This window comes from Jaculus jaculus, chromosome 12 (assembly GCF_020740685.1).
Source record: "Jaculus jaculus isolate mJacJac1 chromosome 12, mJacJac1.mat.Y.cur, whole genome shotgun sequence".
NCBI classification, from domain to species: domain Eukaryota; kingdom Metazoa; phylum Chordata; class Mammalia; order Rodentia; family Dipodidae; genus Jaculus; species Jaculus jaculus.
In genome coordinates, this window is record NC_059113.1 from 29,967,914 (window position 1) to 29,982,015 (window position 14,102).

Here is a 14,102-nt window from a genome sequence, read left to right on the forward strand (position 1 = left end):
AAGAAAAGAAAGTACAAAGTGTTCTTGCCATGTGGAGGGCAGGAATGGGTAAAGAGCCCATGTGGGAAGTAGGGACCAGGGAGTTCTTTCTTCATTTCGGCCCTCCTCGGCCAAGATAAGAGGAAACTCACCAGAACCTGGAAGTTCACAAATGATCAAGCAGCCCAGAGAGGCTTGCCCCTCCCCCCACACGTCTCTAATTTATTAATTTTCAAAAAATAATTCTGATCTAGGACTGGCTCAGTCTGTGGGTGTGGAACCAATAGGTAGGATTGGAAGCAGTGAACACAAAGTGTCAACTGTACTGATATTTTATTTATTTATTTATTTATTTATTTTTTCAAGGTAAGGTCTCACTGTAGCCCAGGCTGACCTTGAATTCACTATGTAGTCTTAGTGAGACCTTGAACTTGCTGCAATCCTCCTATCTCTGCATCCTGAGTGCTGGGACTAAAGGCATGTGCCATCACACCTGGATTATTTTATTTTTTTAAATATGTTATTTATTTGCAAGTGGGGGTGAGGGAAGAGAATGGGCATACCGTGGCCTCCTGCTACTGCTACAAACTCCAGCCACATGTGCCACTTTGTACATCTGGCTTTATGCAGGTACTGAGGAATGGAAGTCAGGCTGTCAAGTTCTGTGAGCAAGTGCCTTAACTACTGAGCCAATCCTCCAGTACCTACACTGACATTTTTTTCTTTTCTTTTCATTCTTTTTTTTTTTTTGTACTGACATTTCTAAAGCCTTTTTTATTTAAAAATTTGTTTATTTATTTACTTGAGAATGGCAGAAAGAGAAAGAGAGAGAATAGGTGCGCCAGGGCCTCCAACCACTGCAAACAAACTCCAGATGTGTGTGCCCCCTTGTGCATCTGGCTAATGTCAGTCCTGGGAAATCGAGCCTTCAACTGGGGTCCTTAGGCTTCACAGGCAAGTGCTTAACCACTAAGCCATATCTCCAGCCCTTTAAAGCCTTTTAAATGTAATCCTTATAATACAAAATAAAAAAGAAATCACAGTAGGCAAACATAATCACACTACATAGTAGTAGTGAATTATTAAAGGACACACAAATCAGGTCAGAGGAATAAGTTTGTTTTAAGTGAAAATTTTACCCAACCTGATTTACCATAAGGTCCAGTACACAGATCCAAATCTCAGAACTTAGGAAGAAAGGTAATCAGTCATATACAAAATATCATATCAATTTCTCCTACATCAGAAATGCAAATTATTTGGTTTGGCTATTTTGTTAAAGGAAGTTCATTTACTTTACATCTTTTTTTTGGTTTTTCGAGGTAGGGTCTCACTTTAGTCTAGGCTGACCTGGAACTTACTATGTTTGAGGGTTGCCTCGAACTCATGGTGATCGACCTATCTCTGCCTCCCAAGTGCTGGGACTAAAGGCATGCGCTACCATGCCCGGCTTACTTGACATCTTTTAAAGTAACCAAAGTGTCAGCTATGCTCATGTCTCCAAAGCACACAAGTATAATATGCCAACAGACAGACTCAGGTTCTCGTGTGCACGTGTGCGTGTACAGACACATACATCCCAGTGATGAGATGACAGCTGAAAAAAGACCTACTGTAAAACATTCCAAACTGCTGGATCTAATTAACTTTTGCTCAACCTTCCTGAAAGCAGTCATTACAGGAACTATTTCAATGACACTGACATCCTGCCTGCCCAAGTGTGTGCCACACTGTTTTCAAATATGCTCAGTCATGGCAAGTTTTGCTTTGAAAGGGAATCTGATTTATGGGATGAGATAAAAGTCACTATGAGAGCTGGTAAACAGACCCAAGTAAATACACATCTTTTGATTAAAATGGGGAAGGTCAGGGATTGACTCTAAGGGAGTATTGTTAGCTTTCACAAGAACCACAGAAGCAAAAATGACGTAGGACTTGCAAGCATTTTGATCAGTAGCCACATTATTTCTGTAATAAAAATATAACTCTCGGGCTGAAGAGATGGCTTAGCAGTTAAGGCACTTGTTTGCGAAGCCTAAGAACTCATGTTCAACTCTCCAGGTCCCACATAAGCCAGATGCACAAAGTGATGCAAGGTCACATATGCACACAAGAAGGCATGCACATCTGGTATTTGACTGTAGTGGCTGAAGACCCTGGCATGCCAATTCATATAATTCATATGTATATACATATATACATATACATATACATGTACATATACATATACATATATATGTATATGAAATGTTATGAGACCCATTATCTTGTATAATTAAAATACATTAATGAGCAAAATTTTTACAAAGAATACATACATGGATAAAAGAAAAATGTAAAAAATATGAATCTACAAACCATGTACAGTAAAGTTGTGCCACAAACTCTTTCCTTTACATTACAACTAGGTTCGGGGCCAACAATACAAGTTATATGCTTTCCCACACAAGGAACTAACCAGTCAATTGTTCACAGCATTTGGAGACTATTACAGTATAGTTACAAAATGACTCAGACTAATATTTATGGACGAGGCATCAAGTTGTTCAACATGAAAAGATGACTAAGGCTGGGGAGAGGGCTCAGCTGTTAAAGGTACTTGCTTGCAAGCCTGCCAACCTGAGTTTGATCCTCCTGAGCACCCGTGTAAAGCTGGACACAGAGTGGCACACATGTCTATAATGCCATCATACCTATGACAAAGGGAGGTAAAGCCGGGAGAACCCAGAAGTTCACAAGCAGCAAAACAACAGGAAATATCCTGCCTGAAAAGAATATGGAAGGAGAGGAGAAATTCCCAATGTTGTTCTTTGACTGCCACACACATACTGTGATGCATGCATGTACCAATATGCATATACACACGCTGTGGTGCACACATTAACCTATATGCACACATGCACATACGTACACTTACCCATATATGCACATACAAACTAAAAAAAAAAAGATTGAACTTTTTAAAACATTAAGGAAAATACAAAAAAACTAACAATACAATAATAAAACTATTTAATAGAATTATGGACACTATTTGTTTAGAGGAGCTTTTATCTAACAAACACTTAATGCTGTGGTTTCTGAACAGAGAGATGGCTCAGCAAGTAACAGCACTGACAAAGTAAGCAAGTGAACCTGAGTTTGATCCTCAGCACCCAGATTAAAAAGAAAAAAGGAAGGAAACATGGTATCTTAGGGACTGGGGAGATATCTCAGTGGATAGTGTCTGTCATGCAACCGTGAGTACTGCTTGTCCCATGGAAAACACTGGGTGCTATGAACATCCGTAACCTCAGCGTCTGCCTATGGCCAGAAGGGAGGCAGAGACAGGAGAATCAGCCAGCACTCATGGACCAACTAACCCAGCCTCAGAGGTAAACAAGGGCAGCCCTTGTCACTTACCACCCCCAAAAAGTGAAAGGTGAAGACTGACAACCAAAGCTGTCTTCTGACTTTGACATGTGCACAGCGGCATGCACACACTAACACAGATGAACACGCACACAGACATACACAGAAACATCACACACACCAAAATAAAAGTGGTGGTCTCCATTTTATTTCCATTTCTAGACGTTGACAAATATTGTGAGACCTTTTCTAAATCTTACCTTTCTTTGCCTGCCCTCCTTCTACCTAGACCCCAAACATGAATTGTGTGTTATTAGATCTTTTAAGATGAGGGGGTAATGTCTCTAGTTCTTTAATAGTTGAAAGAACTTCACTGGAAGACTCTTTTTAAGGTAGCATGTGTTGTCTGGACTACCCATCTTAACTCTTAAAAGCAGAGAACACAGGAAGCTCAACATTCCAAGAACAGCTCACAACTGATTCATCTTGACTCTGCAGAGCTGTGTTCTGTGCAAGGCCCAACAACAAACCCTGTCACCCGGGAACAAGGAAAACAGAAGAGCCTCCAGAGCAGATGAACCATGACTGAAAAGTGCCAAGAAGACAGCAGCAGTCAGTTCAGAGCCGAGAGGGAAAGGAGCGGGCTGACATGCGAGGGTAAGCGTGGCAAGTCACAGAGAGAAGCCGACCAAATGCCCACATGCAAGAGGAGACTGGACCTCAATGGCAGGGATGGACAAGAGGTGAGACCAGTGGAATCCAAAGGTGACAGGGGCCAACTTACAAGCGATGTCAATAAGAAACTGGAACATGGGAAAGGCAGGGAAAGCCCAAGTACAAAGAAATACAACCAGATGTTCTCAACACATGAGAAAAACTGCACAAGTGAGGCCAGGTGATAATTAGGTTGGGCAGAAAGGAATAAGAGGGAAGCAAAAAATTAAACAAATACTTGATGGAATTTTGCTTCATTAAATTAAAAATTAACAGCCAGGCGTGGTGGCACACACCTTTAATCCCAGCACTCGGGAGGCAGAGGTGGGAGGATAGCTGTGAGTTTGAGGCCACCATGAGACTACATAATGAATTCCAGGACAGCCTGGGCTAGAAAAAAAATCAGCCAGGCGTGGTGGCACACACCTTCAATCCCAGCACTCAGGTTGCAGAGGTAGGAGGACTGCTATGAGTTCAAGACCAGCTTGCCTAAGACTACAGAGTGAGTTCCAGATTAGCCTAGGCTAGAATGAGACCCTGCCTCAAAAAAAAAGAAAACAAATTTTAAAAGATCAAAAGTCCATTCTGGCAGGACACAGTGGTGCACACCTTTTAATCCCAGCACTGGGGAGACAGAGGTAGGAGGACTGCTGTGAGTCGGAGGCTAGCCTGGAGCTAGAGTGAGGTCCAGGTCAGATTGGAATACAGTGAGACCCTACCTCGAAACAATCAAATAAATCTATTGTGTCATATTTCTCCCTGTTGAGTAAAACTTGACTCATAAGAACCAATGTCTCTTACTTTACTGAAGACAGACTTATTGATGAATGAAGTCAACTTATAATCAATGAGGAGGTCATGACAAGAACTGAAAACATGACTATTCCTGTCAAATCACTTTTTTGGGGGGAGGGGGGTTGGAAGTAGGGTCTCACTCTATCCCAGGCTGACCTGGAATTCACTAGTCTCAGGGTGGCCTCGAACTCATGGTGATCCTCCTACCTCTGCCTCCCGAGTACTGGGATCAAAGGTGTGCACCACTATGCCCAGTCTCATGTCAAATGTCTTAACTGTAATCAACAAACTAATTTCTAAGAATGTGTACATGCATATTAAAAACCCTGAAGACTGAGTCCTTCATTTGTTAATTACACACATATTTTCCATCTCTTTGTACTTTGTGGCATCTGGAAGCACTCCTGCTTCTTACTGCCTCCCCCAGCATACAAACAAAGAAGGATAAGAAAATATTAGCAGGCCGGGCACACGCCTTTAATCCCAGCACTCAGGAGGCAGAGGTAGGAGGACTGCCGTGAGTTCGAGGCCACCCTGAGACTAGAGTGAATTCCAGGTCAGCCTGGGCTAAGGTGATTCTCTACCTTGAAAAAAAAAAAGAGAGAAAGAAAGTAAGTAAGTAAGTAACATTACATCAGCATACTAAAAAGAAGTCTGACAGAAGCTTAGCACAAGGGTCAAAAGCAAATACAGCTCTACTACCTGTTATCCAGGATACCCAGATAACTCAAAATAAGCACAGATATCACCCTTCATTTCTGCATAGAAAACAAGAGCAACAACAAAACAATGAACATCATAAAAATGGTGAAGAACCATCATGAAAAGAATGGAAATTATTCTATGTTTGTGTATGATGTGTGAACATACATATGCATGTTCCTATGTGTGTGGGTACACGTGGAGGCCAGGGCTCAATAGTGTGTCTTTCTGTACTGCCCTCCAGCTTATTCTTTTGGAACTGAGTCTCTCACTGAACCTAAACTAGAGCTCACAGATTGGGCTAGACTAGCCAGCCACTGAGCCTCAGGGATTCTCTATCTGTGTCTCCCAGCACTGGGACCACAGGTGCACACCATCATGCCTTGCAGGCAGTCACTCTCTCCACTTAGCCATCTCTCCAGCTCTCTCCCCAGTTTTTTGAGGCAGGGTCTCATGGAGCCTATAATGGCTTTGGAACTTGCTATGCAGCTGAAGATGACCTTGACCTCTCAACCCTCCTGCTTCCACCTCCTAAATGCTGATAGCACAGGTATATGTCACCACACCTGATGTTGAGATCAAGCTATGCCTTGCCCCAAGTTATTCCATATTGGCTGAAAGAATGGTTTTCCCGACTATGCCTTGTCCTGAGAGACCCATTACACAAGCAACAGTTGACTCCATTCTGGTGAAGAATGACATTGCTCCTTGGTAGACATGTAAACACCATCACCTGGCCACCACTACCCACAAGGCAAGAATGTCACTATATAAATTCATCAAAGCAAGCTGGGGTTATAGGAACGCATGGGCATATTAAATTCGTTTAAAAACCAGGCCCAAGACCTCCTCAGACACGAGACTGAGGAAAGGATGCAACGCCCTCACACAGACCCCGTGAAGGAGATGGGCACTCAACACTGCGATGATGACCCCACTAAACTGGCATCACACAGCTTGGTTCGTGTATCAAGGGACCAACAGGCAGAAAACTCATGACTGGCTCAGGGGCTTCAGCTCTACTTCATGCCCAGTCCATGTGGCCTATTCAAACTGCCATCTGGATCTGTCATCTACTCCTCTCCTTCTGCAGCTCTGCTCCAACCTGTGACCTGGCAAAGGACTGGAGCAGCAACAGACCTCTGGCCAGGTTAGGTTGTCTGACTCCTGTAGACTGCACTCCTAGCAACCTCCCACCTTTGGTCTCTCAGGCCTCTTTAACTCTTGATAGCCATTCTGTAATACATATATGTAAACACACATACATACACACACACACACACACATGTATGTGTGTATAGAGACATATTTATTGTGCGATATGTATTGTGTGATCTGAGAGATAATATTAGTAACTAGGCTGAGGAGATGGCTCAACAGGTAAGAGTGCTTACTGCACAAGCATGAGGGCTTGGGAAGGCCTGAGACCATCTGAGTTCAATTCCCTGGCACCCATGTAAATAGCTGGGCACAGCCACTCACACCTATAAACCCAGTCCTGTGGGGAGTAGATACTAGAGACTAGTTGGGCTTGCTGGTCAACCAGTCTGTCTGAAAACTGAGATCCAGGCTAGCAAGAGACATAGATGAGTACCAGAGGACATCTGACATTTTCCTCTGGCCTTCCACATATGCGCATGAGGCACGTGCATCTAAATAGCTGTGCATATACCACACACTATTCCTCACATATGCAAAATAAAATTAATTTTAAAAAATTAGTAATTAAGTAAAACAACCCATGGCCTGGCTATCAAGGAAAACAGGACTCCCGGGTGTACTGCTGCCAACAAAGCCACCACACTGTGTGAACTTATTGTTATCCAATAAATTCTGATGTTACAGAAAGACATGGACATGTTCGTCTGTTTCTGACAGCGCACTCACAACACCTGGCAATGGAAATTATTCTTGAGCCTGGAAAATAACAAAGTAGGATGGCAACTGCTCCAAAGGTCTATTTCTGAAGATAAAATTCTTACTTTAAAACAGAAAAAAAAAAAAAAAAAGCAAATCTTCAATCCCAAAAACATGTTCAAGTTAAAAAGGGGGGTGGGTGGGCTGAGAATAGACAAAAGAAGATGAAAGTGAAGTTTCAATGAAGCAGCACATCATTATGAAGAACCGATCCACATTCCACGTTCTTTAGTGATTATTCAATGACAGCCAATTTCTAGGGACAATATCCCAATGAGCAGCTCCTACTTCTCTTCCTACTGATGTTTCTGTCCCCACACAAAACAAAGCTCGATCAGAAGATTACCAGCTACTACAGTCATGGAAAATACATCGCATATTACACACCAAGTGCATGGATTAGCGGAGAGAAGTAGTATCTAGAACACATAAAGAAATATGTAGAATCTTGTCACTTATTTTCAGAATTATCTTCTTCCAGGTGCTCAAAAGTCATAAATAGCACTGAAGTTGCTTCTTGAAACATGCTTTTTTTTTTTTTTTTCCCAGTTGTTTACCATTCTTCATTAGTCCTTGGTCTATCTAGTCAATTAGCAGATATCCAACACACTATTTACGTCTGGCTTTGGGAGGCTTCCTAAAGGAATAAAACTAGTCTGTTGGTTTCTAATGAGGAACATCCTGATATGGAAGCCAACTGTGCTGTTTCCAAGGTTAAGAAGCCTTATAAAAAGAAAAGTTGAAAATCAACCAGATTAAAAACTAAAGGCTCTTAATAATTCAGGGAAAATTCTCGCACAAAATTTTATTTTACCTAAGACTAAAAAAATTAAAGAATTTCAACAATAAATTTTAATGTTTCATTTCAGCTCTAAAAATACAGTATTTTTCTAAAAATTTAAACAGTGTCACAGGGTAAGAAAAGTATTGCAAATAATCAGTGATTCTTGAAATCAATAAAAACCATCCGTTAAAACTAGGAGAAAATTCTGGTGACTTTTTAGTCTTTACCCTAGTCACAATAGATGACAAAATACTATTCCTCTGCATTCATATCTTAGTTGGAAATGGCATAAACAAGCATGCTATATACTCAGCTGTAGCCTCAGCTACTGAACTGCTGACCTAGAAAATTTCTTCCAACTACAAAATTCTGGGTTTGTGTATTATTTGGTGATAAAAATTTTACTATCATCAGGCCAGCTCCAGGCAAGCCATTTTTCCTTGATTTTCCTATCTATGAGATGCAGAGCTAGTTCTTTTTTTTTATTTTTAGTTGTTGTTCATTTTTATTTATTTATTTGAGAGTAACAGACAGAGAGAGAAAGAGGCAGATAGAGAGAGACAGAGAGAGAGAGAATGGGCATGCCAGGACCTCCAGCCACTGCAAACGAACTCCAGACATGCACGCCACCTTGTGCATCTGGCTAACGTGGGTCCTGGGGAATCAAGCCTCGAACTGGAGTCCTTAGGCTTCACAGGCAAGCACTTAACTGCTAAGCCATCTCTCCAGGCCGGCTAGTTCTTTTTATAGGTAGGAGAGACATGATAATCAGTTGGGGGTAGTTTAAGATACAGATGCTTGGGTCCTGCTGTGATCTTAATATGAAGGTACCTATTCCCTTTATAATAAATCCTGGGCATCATGGCATGCCCTATTGGTTAACAAACTGGCTCATGTTCAAGATCTAGCTCTAAGGGGTAGAGAGGAGATTGCAGTGGCTGGAGGCCCTGTTGTACCCATTCTACCCCCCCCACCTCTTTCTCAAATAAATAAAATTTTTTTAAAACAAGATCCACTTTTACAGCCCTAAAGTTCATATATTGAAGTAATAGTGACTTATCCTAGTTTCAATATGTGATTCTAAAGTTAAGTCTAACATGCCAATTGGATAAGCATTTCAATATGGATTATTTCAGCTCAAAGTTTCAAAATCAATCACTCAGATACTTAAATAGAACACAAGCTGTGGGGTAATAGTGTAAGTCACTTCTACGCAGGCTATCTCAAAATAGGCAATGTTAAAAGCACAGCAGCCCAAGCCTCTTCTTCCCTGACGCAGATCATGAAGCAACCCCAAGTCGAAGGACATGGCATAGTTCCCCGTGGGGTACATCTGCAACACAACTATTATACTATTATACCTGTGCAGCGTGTATCCAGCCTGGCTGCTCGCCAGGGTGGTGGACCCATTCATGGCACGGCCCCTTCTGATTCCTGGACAGCGAGTGTGGTAATGTGCAGTCCCTTATCTATAGACTCATTGACACTCAATGACTGCTGAGGCCTGGTACCCCCCCCCCCTACAAGAGGAGACTGTAAACTGCCAATGAAAGGGATAAATAACTGAGCTTTCAGAGAATATCATTCTTCTCTAGCTTGCTAACTTTTGTTTTTAGGCCTTTATCAAATCCCACACTTCAAACTAACCTTGTTCCAGCTTTGTCACCAAATCAACAGTGAAATTTGCATTTTGTTGCCAAAAAAAAAAAGCATTTGATTTTACAAGAGGATTCCTGACCTCAGTGTCCTCTTATTGCTCAACACAGGCAGAAAAAGTGGGATCAAAATTCTATGAAAGGACAGACAGATGCCCAGAGACAACTTCAGGAGCAATCACATCATGACAGAGCTTTAAAAAGATATCACATAGCACTCAACGATATTTTATTTGGCACACTTTGACACTAAATTAGGAATTTAAAGGTCACTGTCCTATTCCTGGTAAATCATTATCCCAGAATCCAACAGCTAGAGATTAAAATCCTCACTCAGCCATGAAATTCGAAATTCAGATTCTCTCCTTTTGTCTTAGTTCTTGCAATATACAACGTCCCCTTGACCATTTCATCATCAGCCTCCTCCACCTGGAAAATTCATTATTGCTTATGCGGCTTAAAGCCTTTGCAAGTTTTCATGCTACCCTGAAGTTTGAAGGGTACATTCGGGGCTGGGGATGTGGAGATGTGGCAAGCGCTTGCCTAACATGGTAGTACAAGGTCCTGGATTCCATCCCCATCATCTCTCTCCCTCTTTCTCCCACTCACAGTATTTTTTTTTTTTAAGTAGAAACTTTTTTTTTTTTTTTTTTTTTTTTGGTTTTTCGAGGTAGGGTCTCACTCTAGCCCAGGCTGACCTGAAATTCACTATGGAGTCTCAGGGTGGCCTCGAACTCACAGCGATCCTCCTACCTCTGCCTCCCGAGTGCTGGGATTAAAGGCATGCGCCACCACGCCCGGCTAAAAGTAGAAACTTTTAAGTCTCTTCAAAGTACAAAATAAAGCTCCCTAGAGAACCTGCACTGACCCAGGAGCTACACTGCCTGCTCTATCATGCTGTCATAATCTTGGGCAAGAAAGCTACTTTCCTGTGCTTCCATTTCTCCTTTGAAAACAACAGGATCAAAACTGTACCTACTTGCAAAGGATTGCTGTGAAACTCAAAGAAATGAACACGAAAAGGGTTCAGGGCCAGTGGCTGGTCTCATTTTAAGCACTACATAAATGTTAACATTTTTTTAAAATTTGGCTCCATTCTTACCCTGTTTCACATATATGCTAAAAGCTTAACTAACATGCTACCCGTGGTTTTAAGTATATTTGATATTTCCCCTTGGCAACTATTATCTGCTCAATGGGTACTTAACAAGCCTATTTTGTACAGATTTTCTGTATCGTTTTCAAAAATACTACTGTATAGGTATATATTATGTGACCTTGGAGGAGTTTACATTTGAAGTAAGGAAGCTAACTACATAGAAACACTTGTGTAGCAATATAAAGCCATATTAAGGTAAAATGCTAAAGAGCACAGTATATAAACAGCACCCAAAGAGGGGATGGGAAGCTGGGCATGGTGGCGCATGCGTTTAGTCCCAGCACTCAGCAGGCAGAGGTAGGAGGATCGCCGTGAGTTCAAGGCCACTCTGAGACTACACGGTGAATTCCAGGTCAGTCTGAGCCTGAATGAGACCCTACTCCCCCAAAAACAGGGGAAGGAGGGGGGAATGCAACCATGCAGAAGCGGAGGCTGGAATGGGCCCTAACTGAAGGGCAAGCAGGACCTTCACAGAGGAAAAGCCAACGGATTGTTCTGACAATACTTACAGAGTACCCCACTGTGTTCTAGCCCCTGGGGATAAGCAATGAGTTGAGGAGAAACCAACTTGCACTTTGCTGGCTAAAGGGCACTCTGAACTGGGGCCAAGTTTTTTTGTTCTGTTTTGTTTAGTTTTTTAAATTTCTAGCAGTGCTGGGGTGTGAACCCAGAGCCTCCAGCATGCTAGGCAAGTACTCTACTACTGAACTGCTCCTCTCCTGAGAGCCAAGTTTTGAAGTGAGGAATGAAATCGGCCTGCCTTCCTAGAATGCCTTAGAGACAGGGGCTAAGACTGTTACTATAGTCACTATGACTTTGTTGCTGTGACATATATACAGAAATGGCTATTATGAACAGCTCAGTAATGTTTCATGTATTATGTAAACTACATCTATTCATTTGTTTATTAAGGAGCATGTCTCCACATTTCTTGATACAAATGACCTTAAAAATTTAAGACATATATTGTCAATATTATTGGAATCATTGTTGCTCACAGTTCCAAAATTTTGCCCAAAGGCAAGTCTAATAATAATGCTTTGGTTGTATAGCCTTCTGCTTTGGGAATTCCTTATACTACTTCCCCCACACCCCTTTTTTAAACAAACTCTTCTACAAGTCACTGTCCATAAATCTCAAGACTGGGAAAGAGCCTGAACAGGGGTAGACAGCAAGAATCAATCATAAAGAACAGAAATCTTCACCCCAAAAGAAAACATGAATCTTAGGTCTTTTCAGTTGTTTCCTAAGGCAATATAAATACCAGCTGGCAAAGCTTTCCCAATTTTTCCTTATTCCCAATGATGGACCACAAAAATTTTCTGACAGGAAAATTCCAATATACTAATTTACCCACAAACGCCACATGCCTACCACCTTCCTCAGTGTGTCCAACCAATCCAGCCACATTCACTCTCTCAAGATGCAATCTGTTAAAGACTCCACCATCACCCTCACAATCAATGTTGTGAGAACTGGCATGCCTAAGTAAATCATTCAACTGTATCTTTGTAAACATACTCTAATCTCATTAAGAGATATATACAATTAACTAAATCATATCTAAACCATAATTTTCGAAATGCAGAAAGTACTGGACTCAAGAGTTAATATTTACAGGCAAACTGAAAACTTAGGCACATCAATTTCTCACAACTAACTCAAAAATAGATAATTGAACATTCTTAACATTGACAAGTTCAATGAAATTGTGTAATTCTAACAGCCAGCTAGCTCATTGTTCTGTACTTCCTTAGTTTGGTGGTGGGAAAACTCTGTCATTTGTTTGCCCTTTTAGGAATGCTACTAAGAAAAGGAATGCTACTAAGAAATGTGGACAGAAAGGTCCCTTTTAGAAAGTGCCATCAAGGCTTTTCTGTGTACCTTCTCCCTATGTCCTAGCACAACCTGACCATTGGATGTCCACGTTGTAGAATGTGAAGTTGGACAGAGATACAGGGCTCTGTAAACTACCTTATGCCAAATCAAAGGGATTAATTGCAGGCCTATGAACTTTTAAAGCCATCGTCAACTTGAAAACCACATTAACTTATTAATTTTATACTGCTAACTCCTTATTATTGTCACAACAGCAGAAATACATTCAAACCAAACCCACATCTTGAAATATTTGTGGACAACCTATGTTTATGCAAAAAGCTATCCTTACAGAGGAAATAAGGTAAAACATCTAAGACCATGTGAAGCAGTCCTGGCAAACAAGTAGTACTCAACATTATTATTATTATTCTTAATTTCCTAACTTTAGATTCCAACTAAATGGTTAAAAGTTATGAACGTTTTTATGGATATATAATATACGTAAGCAAATATATATACAACATTGTAAAGAATCGTGTTGCATTACTGCACCAATAGCCCTAATGTAGTCAGAGGTGAGTCTGTAGAAAAGGACCCCAAAAGACAAGAGTTAACTTGCCAAAGGGTATATAGCATTAAGTGTTAGCTCTTATCTCCGCTCACCAAATTAAAAACGGAACCAGTACGTGGCCTAGTATGAACTGCAACTGGCAGTCGGGCTGATCCTGGAGACCTCGCTCAGAATCACAAATTACACTAGCTAAGACCTCAAGCACGTGGGATAAAGCGTTCCCTTTAATTTGCAATGGCTGCACCAAACCCGGGGGGAGGGGAAAGGGGGGGGGAATCCATCACTTCCCTACTGGTGCTGAAATCCCGACTCCACTACCTGCCTCATCCCTAGAAAACCCAAAAGTTTCAAATCTCCGCCTTCTTTCAATATCACAAAAGTCATCCGAACTAAAAACCACCCCGACAGCAGCCCGGCCCCGTCATCCACGTTGGTTCAAAGCGCTTCACTGGCCTCGGCCTCGCAGCCTCGGTCCGCTGAGGGGCGCCGGGGCTGGCCCTCAGGTGCGCGCGGACTCGGCCCGAGACCCGGTCCCTCCGGCGGAGGAAGGAAAGGAACGGAGGAGGAAGGAAGGAACGGAGGCGGGAGGGAGGGAGCGAGGACGAGGCTGAGCGCCCCGCGACCCACGCACACCCGCGCGCGCACGCGCACTCG

At 42.0% G+C, this 14,102-nt stretch overlaps 1 protein-coding gene across 3 annotated transcripts in view; it reads right to left on the bottom strand.

Moving 5' to 3' along the window:
• Positions 1-14,102, bottom strand: part of Slc20a2 (solute carrier family 20 member 2) — a 110,046-nt gene that overhangs the window by 94,708 nt on the left and 1,236 nt on the right. The window contains exon 1 of one of the 3 annotated variants that reach the window (XM_045130981.1): positions 9,604-9,722. The exons of the other annotated variants lie outside the window; for them this stretch is intronic. The gene's annotated coding sequence lies outside the window, so the exon portion shown is untranslated. Of the gene's footprint in view, positions 1-9,603; positions 9,723-14,102 lie in introns of those variants that run through there. 3 annotated transcript variants of the gene reach the window in all.